Consider the following 26,287-nt stretch of genomic DNA (forward strand, 5'->3'; position numbering starts at 1 on the left):
ATTGCCGTCCGTGAAAAATTTCCTGATTTTGAGGAGTTGTTTGCTCTTCTAATTTCTGAAGAGCAGAGAAATGGTGGTGCATCTTCTTCAGGAGGAACTTCAAAAGAAATTGTCTTCTACTCAAATGCTGGAAGAGGTAGAGGCAGAGGTAGAGCAAGCTGATCTGGAGGCTGTGGTAGAAATTAGAATATGCAGCAAACTCAAGAAAACCAGCCCTTTGGAGGAGGACGTGGTAACTCTAGAGGCAGGGGGAGCTAAAGAGGTCGTGGTGGATGGCAGAGAGGCCAAAATGCAAACAGCAATGTTGAATGCTACTATTGTGGTAAAATGCGTCATATGGCTAAAGACTGCTACAAAAAGCAGAATGACATTATGAATGGAAAATTGCAGCAAGGCAATTATGCATCCTCTAGTAGACAGGGTGATGACAGAAGTATGTCATAGAGATGCATGCTTGACACCTATACTAGTACCTAATAGAACGTATTTTCAACTTTTGATCTTTTCAATTCCTAAAATCTCATGTAGTTCTCATGTATTCAAGCTACCAATGCTATGTAGAAGATCATCAAGATCAAATACTCTTTCTTGCCCAATCATGCCTCCAACTTTACTAAAACAGATTTCAGCAGCATTAGAAAGGTGCGTCAAACCACATGATAGGTCATGCAGAATGGATGCAGGATGCAAGGAAAATGGAAAGACCAGGATTTGTGGAGACTGGTGATGATACTGCACATCCTATTGTGTAGATTGGTAAAATTCCTTTCTCTATGCAGTGTGGGAAAAAGAAATACCTGTTTGATGTATTTCATGTCCCGAACATCACCAAGAACCTAGTTTCTGTTGGTCAAATGGTTGAGTAGGGCTTGTAGGTCAGATTTAATCCTCATGGATGCTTTGTTGAGGATATGAAAAATAACAGTCGCTTGATAGCAAAAGGAAAGAAGAAGGGTAGGATGTTTACGTTGGATGCAGACATGCTTGAATTGAGTGCAGCAATGTTTGCACATGGGACCAGTGTAGTTGCAAATATTGATATCTGGCATAAACGCATTGGTCATGTTAATGTACAGCGACTTAAATCAATGTACGCCCAAAATATTGTTGCAAGATTGCCTAAATTCAAGGTTGTAGAAATGCATAAGGTATGTGAAGCCTATCAATTTGGAAAACAGGCAAGGAAACCATTTGCTAGACATGTTCAAGAGAGTAAGAAGCCATTGGAATTAATCCACTCTGATGTATGGACTACTAAAGCTGCATCTATTGGAGGCTGTCATTACTTTGTCATTTTTATTGATGACTACAGCAGAAAAGTTTGGGTGCATTTTATGAAAAAGAAAAGTGAAGTGTTTGGGCATTTCAAAGCCTTTAAAGCTATGGTTGAAAAAGAAACAGGCCTGCAAATAAAATGCCTAAGGTTAGATGGAGGGGGAGAGTACCTCTCAAATGAGTTTGCAAGGTTCTTGCAAGAGCATGGCATAAAGCAGCAATATTCATGTAGTCATACCCCACAGCAAAATGGACTTGCAGAAAGGAAAAACAGGCATATTGGAGAGGTATCTCGGGCCATGCTAAATGAAAAAGACCTACTCGATTATTATTGGGCTGAAGCAGTTGCTACAACAGTTTACATAATGAACACGACTCCCACTGTAGCAATACATGGCATGACGCCAGAGGAGATGTATACTGGTAGGAAACCAGATATTTCTCATTTGAAAATTTTTGGTTGCATTGCCTATGTTCATGTGCCAGATGAGTTGAGGTCCAAGTTGGATCCAAAAGCTGAGAAGTGCATCTTTATTGGTTATTCTCTACAGCAGAAAGGGTATAGATGCTATAACCCATCTACTCGTAAGTTTACAGTGAGCAGAGATGTCGTTTTTGATGAGATGTGTATTTGGTATAAACCAATAAATGTGATTGATGATGTAGATGGACAAAATGGTAATGCTACACAGAATTCACAGCAGCAATCACAAAATATTAGTGGACCTACAGTGTCCTCTAGTAGTGGTTCACATACTTCACCATGGACACGCAGATTGAGGTCAGGAGAATCTCCTCAAAGCAATGCAGATAGTGGTATGCAGGTATCACAAAAAGGAAAAGAGAAGCTAGATCAGCCCATTGTTGATGTGAATGCAGGTCACTCTTATGTGGATAGTGAATCCAGTGGCTCAGAATAGAGCATTGATGATGAGTTGGGTATTCCTTCTATTGTTACACCTGGAGTAAGGAAGAGCAGGGATGTTTTGAGAGCACCTCGAAGTGAGCCTATTTTGCGCAGGTCTACCACAGCTAGGTATCCTGTGGATAGGCTGAAATATGATGGATTTACAGCCATTCACTATGCCTATATGGTCAAAGTGATACAAGAACTAGAACCCACTTCTTTTGAGCAAGCCATGGGAAAAGAAAAATGGGAGAAAGCCATGGATGAAGAAATGGATGCCTTGGAAGCAAATGCTACATGGGAATTGGTGCCCTTGCCTAAAGACAAGAATGCAATTGGCTGTAAGTGGGTTTATAAGGTGAAGCACAATGCAGATGGTTCCGTGAACACATAAAAGGCAAGATTAGTTGTCAAGGGGTATGCACAGACATATGGCATTGATGATGAAGAAACATTCAGTTCGGTTGCAAGGATGGCAACCGTAAGAGCAATCATTGCTACGACTGCATCAAAGGGATGGTCTTTACATCAAATGGATGTAAAGAATGCCTTCTTGCATGGTGATTTGCAAAAAGAGGTCTTTATGGAGCAGCCACCAGGTTATGTTCATGCTGTTCATCCTGAGTTTGTTTGTAGGTTGAAGAAAGCCTTGTATGGCTTGAAGCAAGCACATAGAGCATGGTCTGACAAGATAGGACAGTATCTTGTCATTATTGGCTTTTAGATTTCCAAGGCAGATTTCTCTCTTTATGTGAGAAAAACAGAGAAAGGCATTATGCTGCTTGTCATTTATGTTTATGATTTGATCATCACATGTGATAGTGATGAAGATATCCTAAATCGTGTGAAAATGCTATTGAAGCAGAAGTTTGAGATGAAGGATTTGGAAGAGCTGCATTATTTCTTGGGCATTGAGGTGATTAGATCACCAAGTGGGATATGGCTCTTGCAGAGGTAGTATGGATTGGACATGCTGTCCAAATATGGGATGACAGGTTTTAAGCCTATTTTAGTTCCTTTGGAGCAGAATGTGAAGCTGAGCGTAGATGCAGGTGAGCTTCTGTAAGACCGTACTATGTATAGACGCATAGTAGGAAGTTTGATTTATATGACTATTACCAGGCCAGATTTGACCTATGCTGTTGGATTGGTAAGTCAGTTTATGCAGGCTCCAAGGAAACCGCATTTGGATGCGGCTAGATGCATACTCAGGTATGTGAAGTCCACATTGCAGTATGGACTATTTTATGAGGCTGGGGTTCAGATACAGTTGCATGGATACACTTATGCTGATTGGGCTGGTAGTATTTCTGATAGACGATCTACCAGTGGATATGTGTTCTCTTTTGGGAGTGCTGCAGTCACTTGGAGCAGCAAGAAACAGCCTACAGTTGCCTTGTCGAGCACAGAGGTTGAGTATAGGTGTGCAGCAATGGTTGCATGTGATGTAGCTTGGTTGCATAAGCTACTTTATGATATGCACCAATTGTCATTTAGTATGACAACATGAGCAGTATACACTTGGCAAATAACCCAGTCTATCATGCTAGAACAAAGCACATTGAGGTGCATTATCACTATGTGCGGGAAGGTTTTACTAGGTCTTATTGATCTAGTTTATGTCAGCACAGAGGATCAGGTAGCTGACATATTCATGAAGGCATTGGGTGCAGAGAAGCTGCGCAAGTTTAGAGACCTGCTTGGTGTGCAGGAATTGGGATTGAGCTCGAGGGGGAGTGTTGAGATATCGAGCTCCACTCGTGATATGCCAGGGTGACCGTTGTGCATTTATGTCACTGACTTGTTAGCTGCAGATGCGGTTGGTACACTGCCCACGAATAATAGCTGGATGATAGCTATCCTTATGTACTCTAGTTTGTGGCTCAGTTAGTATGCCACCTTAGTTAGCTGAGTTTGGTTTGAGACCCACATATAGGGTTCTTCTATTTCTTTGTACTAGAGTTATTTTGGCTTTCATAACTAAGAAGAGGAAAACTGTTTTCAGCCTCCACCTTTGTGTGTATTCCCCCATTGTGTATGTGAGAAAGCCGCAAGTGAGACTCCTTCCCTCTCTCCCACTATCTTCACAGTATTGCTATAGCGGGAGTTCTGTTCATCATGTAGATTGCTGTAGCAACTGCTTTAGCCCAATAATAATTTCGCAGGTGTTTTTCGTTGAGCATGGCACGAGATACCTCTCTAATATGCCTGTTTTTCCTTTCTGCAAGTCATGACTGCATGAATATTGCTGCTTTATGCCATGATCCTACAAGAACCTTGCAAACTCATTTGAGAGGTACTCTCCCCCTCCATCTGACCTTAGGCATTTTATTTGCAGGCGTGTTTCTTTTTCAACCATAGCTTTAAAAGCTTTGAAATGCCCAAACACTTCACTTTTCTTTTTCATAAAATACACCCTAACTTTTTTGATGTAGTCATCAATAAAAGTGACAAAATAATGACAGCCTGCAATAGATGCACCTTTAGTAGTCACACATCATAGTGGATTAATTCCAATGGCCTCTTACTCTCTTGAACATGTCTAGGAAATGGTTTCCTTGCCTGTTTTCCAAATTGACAGGCTTCACATACCTTATGCATTTCTACAACCTTGAACTTAGGCAATCCTGCAACAATATTTTGGGCCTGCATTAATTTAAGTCATTGTACATTAACATGACCAATGTATTTATGCCAGATATCAATATCTACAACTACACCAGTCGCATGTGGAAACATTGCTGCACTCAATTCAGGCATGTTCGCATCCAACGTAAACATCCTACCCTTCTTCTTCCCTTTTGCTATCAAGCAACCTTTTTTTTTCATATCCTCAACAAAGCATCCATGAGGATTAAATCTGACCTGCAAGCCCTGCTCAACCATTTGACCAACAGAAACTAGGTTCTTGGTGATATTCGGGACATGAAATACATCAGACAGGTATTTCTTTTTCCCATCCTGCATAAACAAAGGAATTTTACCAATCTACACAATAGGATGTGCAGTATCATCACAAGTCTCCACAAATCCTGGTCTTTCCATTTTCCTTGCATCCTGCATCCATTCTACATGACCTATCATGTGGTTTGACACACCTGAGTCAACATACCACACATCATTGCTTTTTTTTGCACTTGTCATAGAATTGGTCATGTGCTGCACCATAAACAAATGCTCATTTGTATCATCACCCTATCTACTAAAGGATGCATAAGCCTTGCTGCAATTTTCCAATCATGATGTCATTCTGGTTTTTATAGCAGTCTTTAACCATATGACCCATTTTACCATAATAGTAGCATTCAACATTGCTGTTTGCATTTTGGCCTCTCTGCCATCCACCACGACCTCTTTGGCTCCCCGTGCCTCTAAGGTTACCATGTCCTTTTCCATAGGATTGGTTTTCTTGAATTTGCTGCATATTCTGATTTGTGCCACGTCCTCCAGATTGGCCTACTCTACCTCTGCCTCTACCTCTTCCAGCATTTGAGTAGAAGACAGTTTCCTTTGAAGTTCCTCTTGAAGAAGATGCACCACCATTTCTTTGCTCTTCATAAATTAGAAAAGAAATCAAATCCCAAAATTAGGAAAAATCTCATGGACGGCAATGGATGTCTGGAACTGTGCATAATCCTTTCTTAGACCATTCAATGTCACAGAAACTAAATCATCATCTTCCACTGGTGACCCAATGGAAGCAAGTGCATCTGCAATCTTCTTCACCTTCATGTGGTAGTCATTGATGCTCATATTTTCTCTTTGCACATTATGCAACTCCTACTTGAGCTGCATTTTCCTGGCTTGCGGTTTTGTGCTATACATTTTTGTCAAAGTATCCCATGCTCCTTCGGCGTGCTTGCATCCTGAATATTCATAATCATAGAATCTAAAATACTGATAGACAACCAATTCATAACTTTTTTGGCTCTCTCATGTCATCCTTTAAATGCCTGCAACTCTTGTTGATTGGGAACATTAGGAATAACTGGTTCTTGTTCAGCTCCAGTAATGAACTCCCAATAGCCTTTACCCTTAAGGAAATTTGTCATTCTAAACTTCCATGGTTGGAAGTTGTTCTTGTCAATCTTTTCAGTGACTATCTGTGAAAGAGCATCAGACGCCATTACAAAACATTGCAAAAATATTCTGTCACTGCAAAAAACACAACTCATCTCCCTTGTAGATCATGGAGGTTAGGGGTTGAGGAAATAAGGGTTTACACGGAGCATAGGACTGGGAGAGGAAGAAGGTGTAAGAGCATGGGGGGAAAGAAGAGAGAGGAGGAGGGAGGAGGAGGAGGGAGCAGGAGGGAGGAGGAGAAGGAGGAGGGAGGAGGAGAGGGAGAGGAGGGGTTGCAAGGTTGGAGGAGAGGGGAGGAGGAGTTGCAAGGTTACGACATGCTTTTGGACGTGGAGTGCAAGGAAGCATGGACACTTGAGACAATTGCTTGGAATACCAAAGTAGAACTCAACACAATGCCCCAAAGAGTGTGGGCTTTATTCCATTATGGGGTATTTATACAAGTTGGAGAGCTTCTCTCTCTGCATGTAGGAATTGTAAGACATTCTCTCTCTACATGTAGAACTTGCATATAGAAGTTGCATGTAGAAGTTGCAAGTTGCATGTAGGAGTTGCAAGTTGTATGTAGGAGTTGCATGTTGAACTCACATGTTGCATGTTGCATATAGGAGTTGCATGTAGAACTCGCATGTAGGAGTTGCATGTAGGAGTTGCATGTAGGAGTTGCATGTAGGATTTGCATGTAGAACTTGCATGTAGAACTTGCATGTAGGAGTTGCATGTAGAACTCCTGTGTTGCATGTAGGAATCGTATGTAGAACTTGCAAGTTGGATTTCTAAGAGGGATTATTCCTAGCCTTCTCCTAGCCTTATGCAAGTATAAGCGGAGCCTTGCTGCTACTCTACACACACATTCTATACTACCTAAGTCTATGTTGGCATAGAGACAACATACTCCTGGATCCATTTGATTACCCGTCCTCAAGTTATGGCTTATTTTGATTTTGGAGTTGGGATGCCATGTGCGTAACCTATGGTGGCTATTGAGCTTGTAGCATACGAGTCATTCCTGCTGTTATGCTTTTGCACCATACCATTTGTGGTCTGTAGTTAGGAAGCTTATCTCCTCTTGAGGAGGGTTAGAGGGCTATAAATTTCAAAGGGGATCTCATTGCTGAGGCTGCGGACTCTACCATCGAATCTTCTTGGGAAGAGGTTTGGCGGGGGTCTCATTGTTGAGGCTGGCATTTCTTGGTATCTTGCATACATGTTGGATGCGATTGCACTCGTATCATTGAGCTTGTAGATAAGTTTGTATGCAAGTATGATATTTTTGCATTTAGGAGATAGCTGTGATGTTTGGCGGGGGTCTCATTGGTGAGGCTGCAAACTCTTTTGCCAATTCATCTTGAGTTTTGGCATAGCTTCTTGTCCTGCTTGTGAATTCATTGCAGGCTTTGAGAGTATGGAGTGAAAGTGTGTGATACCATTATTGATGCAATCTATTATATGCCTATGCAAAATCGTGTGAATGCATGTGATGTGTCGATTAGGTAGGGACTAACTATATGCTTATTTGTGGGATTTAATAGGGAAACTAAGACTCAATCATCCCTAATACAAAATTGATTAGGTCTTCCTAAATGTGCAAAAACGTGCATATGCTAGTGAGTGTGCATGTAACAATCTAGTGCAAACTATATGTGCAAAAACGTGCATATGCTAGTGAGTGCACATGTAACAATCTAGTGTAAACTATATGTGCAAACACGTGCATATGCTAGTGAGTGTGCATGTAACAATCTAGTGCAAACTATTGAAGACTTGGGGTTCCCAAAACTTCATTATTGTTAGGGATGGCTTGCGTGATGATGTTGTATCACTTCAATAGGCTATCGTTTATGATTGTGTTGAATTGGACTCTGTCTAATGTTTCTAGCAGCATAGCTTGAACTTCAGATTCTTTTAGTGGTCTTGGCATTGCTATGGGGACACTGCCACTTGTGTAATTCTTGAAGTACTCCGGCACTTCTTGAAGATCAGCCTTCAATGGTTTTGAACTAGCCTGACATGTGCCATGTGTACGGGGTGGCATAGTATTATAACCAATTTGTTTGGCTCTTGGAGACCTTTTTTTTTTAATTTTCTTTTCTCTCTCTTTTTTTTTTGGGTGAATTCTCTTGATTGATCTTCATACGCACATGTGGCTTATACTTTCTAAACTTCTTACGCTGGGAATTGTGGGGTAACTTTTCCATTGGTAAGGTGTTCCCAAGTAAGGGTTCATTTGTTGTGCATACCCCTTCCAGTCCCTCAAGGGACCATTTGAGGGGCGGTGGCTCTGATTTTGAGGGCGTTGGCTTTGCAAGATATAATTCGATGATCCTTGTTTGGACTCCTTCGAATTCATTGAAGTGTTCGGCCTTAGCTTTTCTGCGATTTTCTCTAGCTTTCTTGCGGGATCTTTTGCTATTATTCAACTTTAGAGGTTCAATATTTGGGAGCTCGTCTGCCACTAGGGCATGAAGAATGGCTAGGTCATTGTCAAAGATTTGATCTTCAATTTCAGCATTCTTAGCCTCAGTTTCAAGGTCCCAAGGAAGATCTGAGTCATCATTGGTATGGGTACCTTCTTCAGATTCAGTTTCAGCTGCAGATGCGGTTGGTACACTGCCCATGAATAATAGCTGGATGACAGCTATCTTTATGTACTCTAGTTAAAGGCTCAGTTAGTATACCACTTAGGTTAGCTGAGTTTGGTTTGAGACCCACATATAGGGTTCACCTATTCCTTTTGTACTTAGAGAGAGTTCTTTTGGCTTTCACAACTAAGAAGAGGAAAACTATTTTCAGCCTCCACCTTTGTGTGTATTCCCCCATTGTGTATGTGAGAAAGCTACAAGTGAGACTCCTTACTTCTCTCCCACTCTCTTCACATGGTATCAAAGCTCGGTTCGTGGTAAGGAGCTCAAGAAAGCAAACCAAGTTCGCGGTGTCTTGGTAAGAGGATTAGTGTTGCTTTCCTTTGTCGAGTTTGGGAGCAAATCTCCTTAGGTAGCACAGCCGAAAAGTGCAAGAGTGCACTGTCTCAGATTGGGACGCCCTCGCTGACATTATTTTTTTGATTAGAGGCCATTTCGAGGCCCATTTTGGTGGTGGAAGTTTTTCGCATGCACTTAGAAAAGTGCCCTGTTTTTTGATGTGCGACCACGATTCTGCAGGTCGGTGAAAAGATGCCACAAAAATTGCATCATATGCCTGTGCATAGAGATATTGGGAGTGACAAGATCATTCCTATTGCCTGTTGATGCAAAATTGTCACTAGGAAGTGACTGTGTGGTCAAATACCACTTTCGTCAGTTTTGCAGATTTGCCCTTGTGAGACAAAAGTTGTGTTTCTTGCAGTGACAGAATATTTTTGCAATGTTTTGTAATGGCGTCTGATGCTCTTTCACAGATAGTCACTCAAAAGCTTGACAAGAACAACTTCCAAGCATGGAAGTTTAGAATGACGAATTTCCTTAAGGGAAAAGGCTATTGGGAGTTCATTACTGGAGCTGAACAAGAACCAATTATTCCTAATGTTCCCAATCAATAGGAGTTGCAGCCATTTAAAGGCTGGCATGAGAGAGCCAAAAAAGTTATGTATTGGCTGTCTATAAATATTTTAGATTCTATGATTGTGCACAAATGTATAGTACAAAGACGCAAGCCAGGAAAATGCAGCTCAAGCAGGAGTTGCATAATGTATAGAGAGAAAATATGAGCATCAATGACTACCGCATAAAGGTGAAGAAGATTGTAGATGCACTTGCTTCTATTGGGTTGCCAGTAGAAGATGATGATTTAGTTTCTGTGACCTTGAATGGTCTAGGAAAGGATTATGCACAATTCTGTACATCCATTGCTATCCGTGACAATTTTCTTGATTTTGAGGAGTTGATTGCTCTTCTAATTTCTGAAGAGCAGAGAAATGGTGGTGCATCTTCTTCAAGAGGAACTTCAAAAAGAAACTATCTTCTACTCAAATGCTCAAAGAGGTAGAGGTAGAGGTAGAGCAGGCCGATCTAGAGGCCGTGGCAGAAATCAAAATATGCAGCAAATTCAAGAAAACCAATCCTATGGAGGAGGACGTGGTAACTTTAGAGGCAAGGGGAGCCAAAGAGGTCGTGGTGGATGGCAGAGAGGCCAAAATGCAAACATCAATGTTGAATGCTATTGCTGTGGTAAAATGGGTCATATGGTTAAAGACTGCTATAAAAAGCAGAATGACATCATGACTGGAAAATTGCAGCAAGGCAATTATGCATCCTCTAGTAGACAGGGTGATGACAGAAATGAGCATTTGTTTATGGTGCAGCACATGACCAATTCTGTGATAAGTGCAGAAGAAAGAAATGATGTGTGGTATGTTGACTCAGGTGCGTCAAACCGCATGATAGGTCATGCAGAATGGATGCAGGACGCAAGGAAAATGGAAAGACCAGGATTTGTGGAGACTGGTGATGATACTGCACATCCTATTGTGCAGATTGGTAAAATTACTTTGTCTATGCAGGATGGGAAAAAGAAATACCTGTCTGATGTATTTCATGTCCCAAATATATCACCAAGAACCTGGTTTCTGTTAGTCAAATGGTTGAGCAGGCTTGCAGGTCAGATTTAATCCTCATGGATGCGGACATGCTTGAATTGAGTGCAACAATGTTTGCACATGGGACCGGTGTAGTTGCAGATATTGATATCTGGCATAAACGCATTGGTCATGTTAATGTGCAGCGACTTAAATTAATGGAGGCCCAAAATATTATTGCAGGATTGCCTAAATTCAAGGTTGCAGAAATGCATAAGGTATGTGAAGCCTATAAATTTTGAAAATAGGCAAGGAAACCATTTCCTAGACATGTTCAAGAGAGTAAGAGGCCATTGGAATTAATCCACTATGATGTGTGGACTACTAAAGCTACATCTATTGGAGGCTGTCATTATTTTGTCACTTTTATTGATGACTACAATTGAAAAGTTTGGGTGTATTTTATGAAAAAGAAAAGAGAAGTGTTTGGGCATTTCAAAGCTTTTAAAGCTATGGTTGAGAAAGAAATAGGCCTGCAAATAAAATGCCTAAGGTCAGATGGAGGGGGAGAGTACCTCTCAAATGAGTTTGCAAGGTTTCTGCAAGAGCATGGCATAAAGCAGCAATATTCATGCAGTCATACCCCATAGCAAAATGGACTTGCATAAAGGAAAAACAGGCATATTGGAGAGGTATCTCATGCCATGCTCAACGAAAAAGACCTGCCAGATTATTATTCGGCTAAAGCAGGTGCTACAGTAGTCTACATAATGAACAGGACTCCCACTGCAGTAATACATGGCATGACGCCAGAGGAGAGGTATACTGGTAGGAAACCATATATTTCTCATTTGAAAGTTTGTGGTTTCATTGCCTATGTTCATGTGCCAGATAAGTTGAGATCCAAGTTGGATCCAAAAGCTAAGAAGTGCATCTTTATTGGTTATTCTCTGTAGTAGAAAGGGTATACATGCTATAACCCTTCTACTCATAAGTTTACAGTAAGCAGAGATGTTGTTTTTGATGAGATGAGCAGTTGGTCTAAACCAGTAAATGTGATTCATGATGTAGATGCACAAAATGGTAATGCTGCACAGAATTCACAATAGCAATCACAAAATATTAGTGGACCTGTAGTGTCCTCTAGCAGTGGTTTACATACTTTGCCATGGACAGCAGGCAAATTGAGATCAACAGGATCTCCTGAAAGCAATGCAGATAGTGGTATGAAAGTATCACAAAAAGGAAAAGGGAAAGTAGATCATCCCATGTTTGATGTGAATGCGGGTCACTCTTATCTGGATGGTGAATCCATTGGCTCAAAACAGAGCCTTGATGATGAGTTGGGTATTCCCTCTGCTGTTAGACCTGGAGTAAGGAAGACAAGGGATGTTTTGAGAGCACCTAGAGTTAAGTATCCTATGGATAGGCTGAAATATGATGGATTTACAGCCATTCACTATGCCTATATGGTCAAAGTGATACATGAACCGGAACCCACTTCTTTTGAGCAAGCCATCAGAAAAAAGAAAAATGGGAGAAAGCCATGGAATCTGAAGAAATGGATGCCTTGGAAGCAAATGCTACATGGGAATTGATGCCTTTGCCTAAAGACAATAATGCAATTGGCTGCAAGTGGGTTTATAAGGTGAAGCACAATGCAGATGGTTCTGTGAACAGATACAAGGCAAGATTAGTTGTGAAGGAGTATGCACAGACATATGGCATTGATTATGAAGAAACATTGAGTGCGGTTGCAAGGATGGCAACCATAAGAGCAGTCATTGCTATGGCTACATCAAAGGGATGGTATTTACATCATATGGATGTAAAGAATGCCTTCTTGCATGGTGATTTGCAAGAAGAGGTCTATATGGAGCAGCCACCAAGTTATGTGCATGTTGTTCATCCTGAGTTTGGAGCAGAATGTGAAGTTGAGCGTAGATGCAGGTGAGCTTCTGGAAGACCGTACTATGTACAGACGCACAGTAGAAAGTTTGATTTATATGACTATTACCAGGCCAGATTTGAGCTATGCTGTTGGGGTGGTAAGTCAGTTTATGCAGGCTCCAAGGAAACCACATTTGGATGCGGCTAGACACATACTGAGGTATATGAAGTCCACATTGCAGTATGGACTATTTTATGAGACTGGAGTTTAGATACAGTTGCATGGATAGATTGATGCTGATTGGGGGCTGGTAGTATTTCTAATAGACGATCTACCAGTGGATATGTGTTCTCTTTTGGGAGTGTTGCAGTCACTTGGAGCAGCAAGAAATAGCCTACAGTTGCCTTGGTGAGCACAGAGGCTGAGTACAGGGATGCAGTAATGGCTGCATGTGAGGTAGCTTGGTTGCGTAAGCTACTTTATGATATGGATCAGTCTATAGATGGGTCAGTTGTCATTTATTATGACAACATGAGCAGTATACACTTGGCAAATAACCCAGTCTATCATGCTAGAACAAAGCACATTGAGGTGCATTATCACTATGTGTGGGAGAAGGTTCTAGTAGGTTTTATTGATCTAGCTTATGTCATCACAGAGGATTAGGTAGCTGACATATTCACGAAGGCATTGGGTGTAGAGAATCTGTGCAAGTTCAAAGACCTGCTTGGTGTGTGTAGGAATTGGGATTGAGCTCGAGGGGGAGTGTTGAGATATTGAGCTTCACTTGTGATATGCTAGGGTGACCGTTGTGCATTTATGTCACCGACTTGTTAGCTGCAGATGCGGTTGGTACACCGCCCATGAATAATAGCTAGATGACAGCTATCTTGGTGTACTCTAGTTAGTGGCTTAGTTAGTATGTCACCTTAGTTAGCTGAGTTTGGTTTGAGACCCACATATAGGGTTCACCTAACTTTTGTACTTAGAGTTCTTTTGGATTTCACAACTAAGGAGAGGAAAACTGTTTTTAGCCTCCACCTTTGTGTATATTCCCCCATTGTGTATGTGAGAAAGCTGCAAGTGAGACTCCTTCTCTCCCAGTCTCTTTGCAGACCTTGGGCCAAGATTCGTCCGTTCATCTAGTTTGAGAGGTCTCACCAGAGACTAGGATTCCCTCTTAACAAGGATGCAATTGGCATCTTGACCTCTGTGGAGAGGAAGGCCCCTAACATAGCAATATCACATGGTTTTTGAGAGGTCTCTCTCTACACCAATAGTGGCTCCTCAAAGCCATAGAGTGATGGGATATGTGTGATCGAGGGCTTGCTAGGTGCATGTGTGCATCCACTAGCAGTCGTATGTGTGTGTGTGTGTGTGTAGAAGAGGCACACTTAGTGTCACAGACCATGAGACATGTGATGATGTAATGCACAGGCCCCCACATGGGTTGGTGCCTATGATTGTGGAGTTCCTATGATTTAGGAGTTACCTCCATTGATGTAGGAGAGGTGCCATTGATTTAGGCCACCCTCTCTCCATTTTTATAAAAGAGGGATTTTCCTCTCGAATCAATAGAACACCCATTGCTACATCTTTTGTGTTCTCACTGATCTTGCCACAGTGCATCTATTCTTACCCACCTTCAAACATGTGGTATCAGAGCTAGACCATCCATTGCGCCGTTAGTCTATTTCACCTTCAAACTACCACCTCATCACCTTCTTCTCCACTCTCCATGTTCTTCCACATTTTGCCCTCTTTATCTCTAGAGTTTTCTTAGCTCTGTTCTCCTCATATTCTATGCCATTTGCCAAACCCTTTGAGTTGGAGATACCCTATCTTGTGGCGAAACTATGACCCAGAGGAATTAATCTTTGGTTTTCTCTATTGCACGTGTTGACACAAATACAGTGCATGGATCTTTCACATAATTCCATCCATTTCCTCAACCATACTTCAATTCCCAACTATGCCAAGCAAGTTGGATCAACTTTTGCAAGATGGATTTATATATGCCATAGACTGAAGTTATTGATTGTTTCCTATTGTAGTTGTGCCTAAGAAAAATGTCAAACTTTGAGTCTATGTGGATTATTGGATGGCTCTAGTGCTTTTGCATACACATAAAATGTCTTAAAATTTCTTCCAATCTGAATTAAAGTGGCATTATTGCTTTTGCATGCACATATGATGCCTCAAATTTTACAAAATTTTGAAATGACCATGATCATTCTTGAATATCATGAAGAACATAAGATAAGTGCATCAATTCAAACTTACGTTTCATACTCAAACATAAGAATAAAACTACACTATCCATCATAAATTATATTTGTCATTTAAGTTTGTTAAACATTGGAACTAATAAATATTACTTTGTTTGTCACATCAAATATACCTTGGCTTATTCATGCTCTTGTGAATCAAGACACAAGCAAGTCCTTCTCCTAAGATATACAATCAATGTAGCACTACTATAGATATTTTGGGCAATGTTCATAATTACCCCAACATTTAAGAAACAAAAATAATATTGAGTCTATAGATGAAGTTATATCTCTATTGCATTGATTTCATGGTAAGTATACTTGGAATTCTCCTAATATCATACCAATATTCAATAAATAAGTTAATTTTCATATAGCATAAGCCAATGGCAAGTTTCTACATTGTGCTCTAATTTCAAAAACAAGATGATAAATTGCCATGTAACAATAACAACTTTAGAAATTTGCATATGATAGAATAATCTTTCCCTCATTTAAAAAATACATAGTTCACATGCATATTCAAGGCACTTAATATGAGAGATCAAATTTGAGTTGAAAGAGCTAAATCATGAAGATAGAAAGTGTTCCATACAAAAGTAGCATAGTGTAAAGTTGCTTTGAGACATTTACAATCAATACTACATGTTCAAAAGCCTATCTTTCTACTTAAAACATGTCTATACAATGGCAAACCCATAAGGATATTTCTCTTATATTTCTAACTTAAGCCTCACTTTAGCATCATAAAGTTTCTCAAGAACTTTGGGTGGTATATCATTCATATTAGTTGGCACCTCTCCTTCTTTGTTTGCGAGTATAGGGACATGAAGCCTAAGGGTCGAGGTTTGTATGCTTGCATAAAAAAGGCTTACCCCTATTTTTTACTTAAGACTAGAAGCAATGTCTGAGCAGCATTTTGATCTTTCAACTCCACATCTGCTTTGTCCGAGTGCATAGACCCTTTGACTGAGCTATATAGTGCCTGTAATAGTGGTGATTGCACTAGATCCTCTGCTATGTGTGCCACCCAAGGTATTCCAATAGGTTCAACCAGCAAAGTTTGGCTAGCTTGGCTTACAACCTTGGCTTACAACACTGGGGCACCAACTCAATATGTAATATGTTACTACCCTCGTCCAAAATCCAGGGTATGGGGGAACAAGGTCCATATATAATATGCATGGATTTCCTTAAATTTTTTCAAATATGCAAGGGAAAAATATGAGAATCTCATGATCCGCCTCCCACAAAATTTAAGGTATATATGTTGAAAAATATGCAAGATTTTTAAGATTTGTACATATTTTTCATAATATGTGAGGCCCAAGGGGGGGGGGTCTTTTGATTTAGAAGGGGTAAAACAAAAAATACACGAGAATATGAAAACCCATCTCTTTCAAATCAATGTAACTTTTTCCTGTGTTGCCCAAATTTTAAGGTGTAAAGACATATTTGAAGCTCTTTTAGTGTAGAACACAACCATGTTAATTTGAATAATTTCTCCTCATGGCATATTTTTAAATTCTTTTCATACTCAAGATTTTGATAGGATTTCTTACTAAAGGGAGTTGGTGCCCCAGGCCTACAACACCATCCTCATCATCATCACGATCCTTCCTCCCTGGGGTTATGCTGGGGTGTCCCGTTGGTCATTCTAGATCCTATAGTAAGGATTGAATCTGCCTAAGCTTGGAAGTTGGCTGGCATAGCATCTCATTCTCATTTATATAGTGCACCCCACTAAGAGCCTTCGACTGCTCTTATTGATGAACCATTAGCTTCCATTGGGAAGCCATAGTTTCTTGAGCCAGTTTGAGGGACCCATGGCTTCATTGTACTAGTGCAATAGGAGGTCATCTTTTAGCTAGAGTTGGCTATGCTCTATTTGGATGTGAGATAGCTTCCCATTTGTCTCCTTATCCCTATCCTCTAGAAGCTCAGCTATCTCATCATACCATGCCTTTAGCTCTCCTGTGTACTTGGTGCTCAAAGATTAATGCATGTGGAGGAATCCACATATTGACAATGTGTTGGGTGGTCTGAGTTGCCTCCAAGTATAGATCTTTGAGTAGATGCAAGTTATATATGATGACCTCTGGTTTCATCAAGTCCTCAAAGTAGAATAGAGGGTGATGCCGTCTCCTGGTAGTACATATTGTAGGGGTGCAGTATTGAGTAGACTCTAGACATGGACAATTGAATTTCCACTATGGTCGTTAGTGGTCAATGGTCGTCATTCTCACCAAATAATTTGCATGCTACAACTTTGCTTATGTTCCCTTCTTCCCCACCTAGCATGGTAGATACTTGTGTCCTAGTTGAGGTGCCTAGATCTTGTAATGTGTCATCTTAGCTCAAGGAGCTATGGTTAGTAGGGGCCAGTGGTTTCTCTTATGAGCCCTTCCCTTGTATGGTCTAATCGAGACACAATTGTCTCAATTCCTTGTAAGGACACAAAGCCAGTACCTGGGATTATGGCTTTAGAAGTGGGAATTATAGTCTAAGTTTCCTTTTTAGCTTTTGTTGCAATCCTTCTAATTGATGCTACAATCTCCTTTGAGTTTGTTGTATTTGTGGAGGTGTCCTTGGGGTCCATAGGAACATCTTTCACTATTCTTACCTGTGTAAAATACCTCTTGCTCCATGACCCTAATTCTTTGGGCCGAATTCTAGGTCATTTGTGGCGCTTGTTCTAAATCTCCTTCAGTTCTCTCTTTGTCCTAAACCTCTTCCCTTACCATGCATGGTTCAAGGGTGACATTCCCTCCTACATCTCCCTTGGTGGCTGATCTTGAGTTCCTTTATCTTTTGCTGGTGACACCTCCCTTAGCACTGTGGGCTTTAGATGTTACACTTGCTTCTCCATTCTGAGCCACTTTTGGGTATGAGGTAGGGAAGAACAAGGCTCAAGGTTGATAGGAGCAGTATCTTGAGTGGCTTGTGGAGTGGGAGGACATTGTTTAGAATGAGGCTCTTGAGAGGAAACTACTTCATGAGTAGAGGGGGGATATCTTGGGGACTTGGGGATAGGAGTTAGCATTTTCTTGTGGATCTAGCTGTGGTAGACCAAGTTTCATAAAGAAAACTAGGTAGAGGAAGAGGTGTGTGTCTAGCAAGGGACTCCAAAAAGGTTACCTCTTGCTCCTCTATGGTTAATCTCAAACCTATAGCCACTCTCAAGAAAAATTCTCCTTCAAATGCACTCATCCCTTCCAACCCCATTGAGGTTGATGATGGTGTAAATTGTAGCATACCTTAAGGGCAATAGGGCAAAACCCTAACCCTAACCCAAAGGGGTTCTCATGTATATATTCATGAAACCATAAGCCCTCCTTTTGAGGCGTTCCTTCATTTCACTAGCTCTTCCTATAGAACTCATTTTCCTCTACATTTTGCTTTAGAAAGCTCTATGATTTGATATCTAGAGATCAAGTTATGGTATTCTAAAGTTCCATGGGTTCTTTGAATTTAGAGTTCAAATTTCTTTAAGGTTCATGCTTTTGGTTCTGTAAACTCTTTGTGAAGTTCTTTGACTCTATGGTTTCCTCTAAGAACAAATCGTGAGCTTCAACAGCAACCTACAAGCTAAGCAAATCTACAACAACTACATCACCCAGCACAATGTAGGAGAATAAATGGCATCCTACTTGTCGCACCAGCTGCATGGGAACCTCCACATGCCATGGTATGAATTGCAATACTAGATAATGCGAAGAGGGGATGAGAAAAAGTTCATCGCACAAAAAGTATAAGTAGTGAGTTGTACATGTGTGCCTGCCCCCCAACTCCAATTCTAGGTATTATGTCTATCCACTAATTCTTCTTGGCACTCTTCTTCATTCTTGGGGTCTTGCAGTACTTCTTAGCTAGCTGCTTGCATATCTTCTTACTAGATGTGGGATTCGTCCTCCATCATTACGGCGGTGAGATAAAACATGAAGCAGCAAATAGTAGAAACCTTCAATGACAATCAAGTGAAGGAAGAGACTCAGCCCACACACAAAGGCAAGCATGATTCCAACACCATCAACATGAGCAGTTTGATTCATACAATGACTCCTCATGCTCCGACTTCATTAAGCCTCAGTAGCAATGCCTAGTCCACAATTGAGTGACCACTCGATAGCCACCAACACTCAGCCATGCTACAACAACCTACAGGTAGACTAGAGAGTGTGCACAATGCCTACACCATATTCACCATAATACCAGCCCATTAGCTCACTTTAATCAACCTCTGCAACGACAATACATCCACAAACATGCTCCAGTGGATCACTTTCTACTCTAGTAGAAACCAGCCTCCAACAAGCTTTTAACGAGCTAGCCCCATAGATGCTCAAATGCCACAATGCTTCACCATCCAACAACACACATCAATCAACATCCACAAGAAATCTTATGGGTGATGCCAACATAATGCCAAACAACATGACCATTCACAAAAGAAACTTAGTAGGGATGCTGATCTTTACCAATGTTTACACAGATGCACATCTTTATGGATCTTTATTGCCTCACCATAGCAGTCAAGGCTAGAAGTTCCAAATTTGCTCTCTCTCACTCTCTCTCTCTCTAATCTCTCTCTAGCTTCTCTCTCTTCATCACGATGACACGTGGTAGTAGATAGGGTAATTTAAGATTAACCCTAGCTTGGTTAGCTAGGTTATGGTCAGTGGAGTGACACGTGGTAGACAGCCTTATCCTACCACGTCACTAGACATATGTCGTCCCTTGCACATGCATATGGTTTAACTTAGCTTCTATTAATAAACTTTAGAATTACTTGTCCCTCCAAATTAGCTAACTCTTATGTACCATTATCATGTACCTCAATCAACTTGTATGAATATTGTTAAAGATAGTGCAAATCGCACTATTCACATAGGGCATAGGGGCAAACCCTAACCCTAACCCTAACCCTAAGGGGTTCACATGTATATCTTCATGTTCATTGTCAATATAGTTAGTGTACAGGTAGCTATATCATGTGCACTCCTCTCTCTCTCTCCCTCTCTCACTTCCGCTATCATGGTATCAAAGCACCAAGTGCTCCCACTCCTTTCTTGAGTGTCGAGCCCTCCTTGCATGAGGCATCTAAAAGCCATCGATATGGTTAACGAGCTCCATAGAGCCTCCAGCCCGCTATACCATGATGAATGAGCTCCACGAGCTCCATGCCTCTAGCTGATCTACAATGCACTTCCATCAATGAGCGGCCTCTAGTGCCACAGCCCTGCAACTTGGCCTCCTCCTTCAACGGACTGCCTAACAAACCTCTATGAGCAGTCGCCTCCTCCAATGAGCATGGGTCTTTGTGACCAGGCGTAGCTATCAACAACAGGCTCCTATGCAGGTACCATCAATGGGAGTGGCTCTAGAGTCCAAATAACCCCAACGCAGCACCTCAAAACAACGGATTGCTCCATCAACACTCCACTACTAGCCACCAATGCAAATGACATGGGCTACAGGCAGCAGCTCTCCTCACAGCTAGTAGCCCAGCAAACATACACACACGGCCTAAGTGCCTTCTACAGCCACACATGGCCTTGCTCCATCAGTGCCAACTCCTCTACAAAGCTCTGCGGGACCTCCACGCTCAATGAATGCCAAGCAAAGGTTGCTCCATCAAAACTTGGATTGCAGAGGCAAGCATGCTCTTCAACGACCAAGCATCCCATCTCTCCATCATTCGTCGTTGCGTTGCCATTTCACCTTCTCTACATGGAAGCTCAACCTAAGGTTTTTGACCTTAGGCCACCTGGCTCTCTGCCATGTGGAAGATTAGAAGTAACCAGGGTTAGGTGGAGTTCCCTTGGTTTAGTCACTGGCCACCTCAGTTGCACAGTCAGTAGTGCCACCTAAGCATGCAGTGCCTCATAGGCACACTTTGTATTCTGCTTGTGATACATTATGTCTAGTCAGCCTTCCTTGTCACCATGTGCCTTCTAAGCACAGTGCCACATAGGCACACTATATGTGACCTCCATAGTGCCACATCACCACTATGACACCTCATCATTTTGGACCCCCTCCTTGGATCAAAATATGGCCCTCCTTTTGGGAGCTGTATCTTTTGATCCAAGGGGAATTTGGAGGTGATCCAGAAAGCAAAATTGCTTGCCAGCTCATGCTCTACGCGTTGAGCACTTCAAATCTTCCATCTAAGATTTCCATAGGTTAGCATCATTGCATCCTCATCATCGGAACCACCTCCTGATCCTCTGCAGCGCACCCAGCACTAAAAATGAATCAAGATAAAATTCATTTGTTGTTTTTTGCGATTCAACGAGTAGTCTAGTTGTAGACTAGCACTGCCATATAGGAGATCCAACTCCACAAAGCCAAGTCAGCCATTGCCACATCACCCGATTAGCTCCCACCGGTGTCAGTCCATGCGGTTCTATCATTGGTATATATACTCCACATTGACATCATCTCAATCCCTTGGCACTCGGCAGTCAACCACACTAGAGTGACACTTGGCAGAGTTATCCCTCTCTTGGATTCAGGAGTGTTGCATTCTTCTTGCACACACACATGCCACCGATGTAAAGTCACGCATTGTTGACTATGCTTGGCATTGGTTTTTGCACACATACATCAACCTTGTACAGCCTCTTGGCTACGTCCGACATGTAGTTGTTATCATTCTACTACAAACACACTATTCGAAATTTTTGGACTTTCTCTCCTAGTTTGGACTTTTTTTTGGAGCATATCCTCTCCACTCAACTTCACTTAGTGAGCTCAAAAATTGGATTTTTTAAAGCACTAAATGGGTCACTTATATACAAATATGGCCTTATTAAGCTAAAAAGTCAAGTGGTCCACTCTAATAAAAAAAAAAAGCTCAATGAAGCTATAATTCCCAAACTTGTGCATGGTGCCCCCATCCAATAACTATAATAATAATAATAGTAGTCTCCTAACTCTAGTTCAATTTTAACACTATGCTGATAAAGTGAAAATATGACACCATATGAAAAGAGTTTATTGAATTCAACATATAAGTGGTGTATAGATACACCGTTTTTTAAAAAAAAAAGAGTTTGTTGAATTCAATATATAAGTGGTGTATAGATTCTGTATAGATTCACCCTTTTTTTTAAAAACAAAGCATACAATACAGGACCATCTGTGTGGAAGAATACACTTTACATAAAAGGTAACAAAAACGAGTTGCCTTATGTCCTCGAAACCAATTGGTAGACTTTGAGTGCAACTAATTCCTAACATTTTGCCTTATGTATAGTTCAAGAGAGAATAGGACTCTCATAGAATGGAGTTCCTATCAAGTATTTCTAGTTGAAACTATGTGACACCCAGTTGGATAGAAAGAATCCAAGAATTTAATTGAAGATGACACATAGCACTCATTTTCGTGCCATCACACATTTGATGGTGTGTACATAACAATATATATATAGATATATTCCATATATAAGTCCATGTAAATATTTGTAAGAGCATCTATAAGTCCATATAAATAATAATCCATAAATATTTGACCATATATCTTAGTCCATCTATATATGAATATAGACTAGACCCTACATATCTATGTATTTATATACATGAATACATAATTCCATGTGTACATATAAGTCCATATAAATAAGAGTCCATAAAAATTTGAGCATATATCTTACATCAATTTGTATGAGAAAATTTATAAGTCCATGGATATAGTAACATGAATATATACCAAACCACATATAGATACATGTATATATATACATGAAAATATAAGTCCATGTATATATAAATCCATATGTATGTTAGAGAATCTATAAGTACATGTAAAAACATGTATTAGACTTTATGCAAGTCCATATAAGTCCTTGTATATATGACCATCTATAAGTCCATGTGAATACGTGTCCATAAATATTTACCATCTATATTAGATCATATGCATTAAACCATATATTATACCATATGTAAGCCCATTTATAAAACCATCTATTCTATTCTATATGGAGACTATTACCAGACCTACCAGGTGGTGAGGATATGGAGGTAAGGAAAGTGGCTCGGGGAGAATTCTAGAGGTTTGGGGAGAAATTTTGGAGGTTCAGAGCAAGACACGTCTCACAGAGTGGAGGAAGACTTCAAAGAGGAAATGGCTTGTGTGAGAGTGCCACATGGCATAGGGGTAGACACTAGTGGTGAGGGCCAGCACCCACATGAGTGCCATGTGGCATAGGGCAGGCATAAGGGCAAAGTGTGCAGAGGGAAAAAGTGCAACATGTGGCAGTCATGACAAATGGGATGGGGTGATCTGCCACATGGTGACAATGGGACTGCAGGTTGTAATAGCAGAGTTCGAATGTTTGGTGCACACCACTTGTTGTGGTGACCATGGTCGTAGACTAACAGGAGCTAGATTGAATGTGACACCAGTAGATCACGGGATATCATTGGAGTGTGCACTGCCTTGAATGCCTTGAATGTGAGGGCACGAGCTGCCTAGAATGCTAGGGCACAGTGACAACACAAGAGAGGCTGCAGGAGTCAACAGGATAGAGATACAGTAGACCGAGCAGAGAGAGAAGAGGGGGAGATAGAGAGAGAGGGGGGGGAGAGAGACAATATATCATATATTTCATTTTATATATTATAGATATTATATAATATATTCAAATACATACATACATACATACATACATACATATATATATATATATATATATATATATACAGAGAGAGGCATAATATATTATATATAATATATTATTTAATATGCATATTTAGTATATTAAAATATGTGTGTCTTTGTGTCTCTATATATGTATATCTATATATCTATCTATCTAACTATATATATATGTATGTATGTATAGAGAGAGAGAGAGAGAGAGAGAGAGAGAGAGAGAGAGAGAGAGAGAGAGAGGACAGTGCGAGAGAGTAAGAGGAGAGAGAGAGAGAGAGAGAGAGAGAGAGAGAGAGAGAGAGAGAGAGAGAGAGAGAGGGGGGGAGAGAGAGAGGGAGAGAGAGAGAGAGAGAGCAAAGTGACACACACACACACACACACACACATAGAGTAAGAGAGAGAGAGAGAGAGAGAGAGAGAGAGGGGGGGGGGAGAGAGAGGGGGCTAGATGATCCAAAGAGTTGAAGGTTGCAAAATATATAGATTTAGAGGCCTTCAAACGTGCTCATGCCTTCCATCAAGAGCTTTTCATCCAAAATCATACTTTTCATCAAGTGTTGTAGGCCTTCAGATCAAAATTAAATCCAAGGCTTCTATTAGGACACGTGGCTCAAGGAGAGGCCAAGAAACCCAAAATTCCCCATAGGCTGCCTACTGTAAATATAAATATATATTTTTAAACAACTCTCTATGTGTGTTTAGAAGTTTGGTTTAATGAAAGACAACTAAAACTTCTTAAATATATTGGAACAGGCCCAATTGTGAGTTTTTAATCCTTTCAATTTTGGTCTCGTAGTTTTGAACATTGCTATTTTTTGTATAAACTAAAACTTATTTTGGTTTTCAGATCTGCATCCATCATCATATGAAGAATGGCAGCCAGTGGAGTGCATCTTGGGATCCTTGGATGTCATGTATGGAGTAATAGGAGAATTACAATATCAAGGTAGATTTGCAACTCAATTAACACAGATAGGTATCTTCTTCTATTACCATTTTTATGAATTGTTGGACAAAGAAAACACTCATGGAGTGTTGAGGAAACAAGATCTTCTGCCATGGAATACAATAGACTGGCCAGTGCCCCCTAGTAGTGTGATAGAGACATACATAGCTAAGCTATTTGTAGAAGTTAAACGATCTTTATGTCCAGGCGTTGCTACAAGAATTTTTAAAATCAATGTATGCATGCCAATCACTATTTTTGTTGACCTATTTAACAAGTATCCAGTCAAGGTGTGTAAAACAATGCTCACCTAAAAAGCAAATGGAAATGAAGAGAACCTTGACATCTTGGATGATGGTTGGGATAAATCAGTATCAAACAAGGTCTACTGTGAGGTGGTGCCAAGTACGGTTACCATTAAGTATATGATTGCAAGCCATAATTTTATATTTTCTTTTTACTACAAATGCAATAGGTTCATTGCAAATAAATCAGTTCCAAGAACTTAACTTGTTTAGCACTCAAAACAAAGTATTGGAGATCAAGGTCTATGAATATGGAATATTGGTAAGTGTAATCTCAGTAGGATAGTGTTGTACACTAGCCCGATTGTGTCATGACTTCAAAAGCAAAATTTGGAGACTGAGTTGTTGCTCCTCCTCGACCTTGCTACCCCCTCTCCCTCAACCCCTCCCTCCCCCTCCCTCGCCCTCAGCCCCTCCCCCTCCCTTGCCCTCTCTCCATCTCCCTCTTAGCCCCCGCCCCCTCCCCTCTCAGCCTGCCCCCCTTCCCCGCCCTCTCAGCCCACTCTCCATCCTCCGCCCCCTCCTCTCCCCCGCTCCCTACCTCCCACCTCAGCCCTCTCCTCTCCCCTGCTCCCTACCCACCTCAGCCCTCTCCTCTTGCCCACTCCCTACCCCACCTCAGCCCTCTCCTCTACCCCCCTCTCTTCTCCCCCGCTCCCTACCCCTCGCCTCAGCCCTGTCCTCTTCCCCGCTCCCTACCCCTCACCTCAGCCCTCTCCTCTACCCCCCTCTCCTCTCCCCCTCTCCCTACCCCCTGCCTCTGCCCTCTCCTCTACCCCCCTCCTCTACCCCTTCTTTTGGATCCCTGCCCCTCCTCCCTCCCCCTCTACTCTTCCTCCTCCTCCTCCTCCTCCTCCTCCCTCCTCATCCTCCCCTTCCTCCCTTTCCTCCTCAGCTCCTCCTCCTCCTCCTCCTTAGCTCACTCTGTGTGTGTGTGTGCGTGCGTGCGTGTCTGTGCATGCGCGTGCGTGCGTGTTGGTATGCATGTATATGTTTTTCAAAAAAAATCTAAAATTCCGCAAAGTTTGAGATTTATAAATGAAACCTTGAATTTTATTAAAGGTGATTATCTATGATCTCAACTTCCAGACCCAGCGAAGCCCGGTCTCTAGCGTGTCGTAGACGGGTCAAGCTACTTGTCTATATTATAATAGCATATATAGGTCTATGTATATATAGGACCATGTATAAGTCCATGTATGTATATTAATATGAATAGCTCATCTATACTATTTCTTAAGGAGGGAGGGCTTCACGAGAGGTTGCCACATGGACTCCAATCCAATGTGGCAGGTATGTAGAGGTTTAGAGGGTGGTTCTTGGAGGTTCGTGGAGGTTCGCAAGCTCGAAAGCTCGTGGAGGATGACACGTTGTCACTCTGGCTCTTTAGGATTGGCGCTAGCAAGTCTGTCGTGTAGACTGGAGGGGGCAGAGG

This window comes from Dipteris shenzhenensis, chromosome 9 (genome assembly GCF_047967505.1).
Source record: "Dipteris shenzhenensis isolate YYH24624 ecotype China chromosome 9, Dip_SZ_1.0, whole genome shotgun sequence".
In the NCBI taxonomy this organism is placed as follows: Eukaryota; Viridiplantae; Streptophyta; class Polypodiopsida; order Gleicheniales; family Dipteridaceae; genus Dipteris; species Dipteris shenzhenensis.